The sequence below is a fragment of the Odontomachus brunneus genome, unplaced genomic scaffold, assembly GCF_010583005.1.
Source record: "Odontomachus brunneus isolate Ranch 3 - 2012 unplaced genomic scaffold, Obru_v1 Obru_scaffold_241, whole genome shotgun sequence".
Lineage (NCBI taxonomy): Eukaryota > Metazoa > Arthropoda > Insecta > Hymenoptera > Formicidae > Odontomachus > Odontomachus brunneus.
The window spans coordinates 438,455-441,244 of NW_022639691.1; positions in this window are offsets into that span (position 1 = coordinate 438,455).

A 2,790-nucleotide genomic window follows, 5' to 3' on the forward strand; every position below is an offset into this window, starting at 1 on the left:
TCCCCATTGCTTTTCCTTCTTTCAATTTTCTTATTATCTTTTTTACCTCCTCCCATTCTAGTTCCCTTTCCTCATCCTCCTCTCCTTCTCCTCTTTCTCTTCTTCCTCTGACTATTTTCCTCCCTACCCCCCCTAACAACTCCATAAAGTATTCCTTCCATTCTTCCATCTCTATTCCTTCATTTATTCTGCCTCTTTTCCTCCTCACTTTATTTATTAATTCCCACACTTTACCCTCTGTCCTTGCTTCCTCTACTTCTCTTTCCATCCTTTCTCTTTCCTCTCTCTTTTTTCTTTTACATAGCCTTTTGTATTCATTCTTCTTCTCTCTATATTCCTCTCTTTTCTCTCCCTTTTTTTCCATTCCCTCAACTTCTTTCTCACTTTCTTCTTATCCTCCCAGCATTCTCTATCCCACCATCCTTTCCTTCCTCCTCCCTCTCTTTCATCTCCTTCGCTCTTTCCTAACGCTCTTTTTATCCTTTCTCCCATTTCTTTTATTTCTTCCTCCATTTCCCCAAATTCCTCATACCGCGCCTCTATTTCCCTCTTGAATTTCTCCCTTCGTTCCCATCCCACCTCCCCCTGTTCATTTTCATTCTTCCTCTAACTTTCTCTCTTCTCTTCTTCGTTTCCCCCTTCAACCAAACTATTATCGGGTAATAATCTGAGTCAATTTCATCCCCTATTTCCATACTTTCAATGTCGCTTCTCATTTCTCTATCTCCTAACACATAGTCAATCACCGTCTGTTCTCTCCCTCCTGTATACGTCCAGTCTCCTTCCTCGTCTCCCCTTATGTTACCGTTCAATATCTGCCATCCTCTTTCCTCTATTACCTGTATCAATTTCCTTCCTTCATTATTTATCACCTTATCCTTTGATTTTCTTCTCCTTTCTATCCCCCTGTTTTTCTCCACCTCCTCCCTTTCTCCCTCCTCCCCCGTCCTTGCATTAAAATCTCCTCCTATTATTGTTCTCCTGTCTCCTTCTCTCTCCTCCATCCATCCCTTCACTCCCTCCATTTTCCTGTCCATATCTCCATTCACGTATACTCCTACTAACCTCCATCTCCTTCCTCTTACTCTCACCACACACTTTATTCTTCCTTCTTTCTCCTCTATCTCCATTCCTTTTCTAATTCCCATCAACATACCATTGCATGCCCTCCCTTTTCTATTCCTTCTCTTTGCCTCTTGCACTTTCTATGTATATTCCTTTGGTAGTTTTCCCTTAATTCTTTCCCATCCCTTTCTATCTAACCACGTTTCCATTATCTATTATCACGTTTCCATTATCTCCCATTCTTTTATTCTTTGCCAAAAGTCTTTATCTTTGTTTTCCACTCCGGACATATTCCAGAACACTTTTCCCCATGTCTCTCCCCCTCCCTCCTCCCTCTCCTCTCTACCCTTTCCTCTCCACTACCCCTCCCCCTCTCTCGTCCATATTTTCCCTTCCCCGCTTATTAACCTTTCCTCTCTCTCATCTCATCTTCACCATTTTCCATTTATATTTAATTTCCCATATCCTACCACTACTCTCCTCCCCTTTCCTCTCTCCCCTCTCGCTATCTCCCTCAGTCTCCATTTTGTTCTTCTTTCTTTCCATGTCATATCGTCCTCTATCATTATTCCTTCCTCTGCCACACTCCTCCTTTTCTCCATAATCTCCTTTTTTTTCTTTAATCTCCTTATCCTTATTTTTCCCATCTTCCCTCCACCCAATACCTTCATACTCTTCACCTCACCTTTCATTCCTAACTTATTTATTATCTCTTTCATTTTTTCGTCTATCTCTCCTTCTCTCCCCTTCGTCCCTTTTATTATTATGTTATTCCTCCTTTCCTCTCTGTCTTTCACTTCCCATTTCCTCTCCAGTTCCCACATTCTTTCCTCCGTCTTGTTTTCCTTCTCTTCTGTACCCCTCATCCTTCCCTCTTCCTTCTTTTTTTCCTCTGCTTTCTTTTCCAGCTTCTCTATTCTTTCCCTTAGCTCTCTACTCTCCTTCCTCCATATTTTTTTCTTTTCCCTCCCACTGTTTCCTCATGCCTTCTAATTCTTCTCTTATCTCCCTTCCTTGCTTTTTTATCTCCTCTTTCAATTCCTCCTTTATTTCCTTATTCACCTCCCTTATCACTTCCCTCATTTCTCTCATCCACCCTTCTCTTTCCTCTTTCCACGCGCTTGTACCTAATCTTCCTTCCCCCGTCCCTTTCCCTTGTATCCCTTTAGCTTCTCTCCCTTTTTTGCACTTGCCCTTCTTCCTCCATCTCACTCTCTGCCTCCTCCTCTATCTCTCTTTTCCTCTTCACCCACTCCTCTAAGCTTCATGTACTCCCTACGCTCCCTATCTTTGCTTTCCTTCCCTCCATAACTTTTCCTTCTCCCCCTGTCACTCTATCTTTTCCATTCTCTTCCATCCTTCTTTATCCTCCCCCTTTACCTTGCTCTAATCCCCTCTATCCCGTTATCACTTTCCTACTTATCAACTCTCCTGCTCTCCTACTTCTTTGCTCTTTCCCTAGATGTCTCTCTTTCTAATCTCCTTATCTTTCCGTTTTTCTCGAATCTTCTGACCTAACCTCTTTCTGTCATCTTTCTTTCTTGCTTTGTATCCCTCTTCTCCAACCTCTCCCAATCCCGCCCTCACTTCTCCATGTACTCCCCCCAATTCCTCTCCCTTTCTCACCCTCACACTTACTTCTCTCACTTCTCAAACACTCTCTCGTCTTCTTTTCTCCACACACCTATATCTCACATTCACTTTTACTCACACCGGAAACGTAAG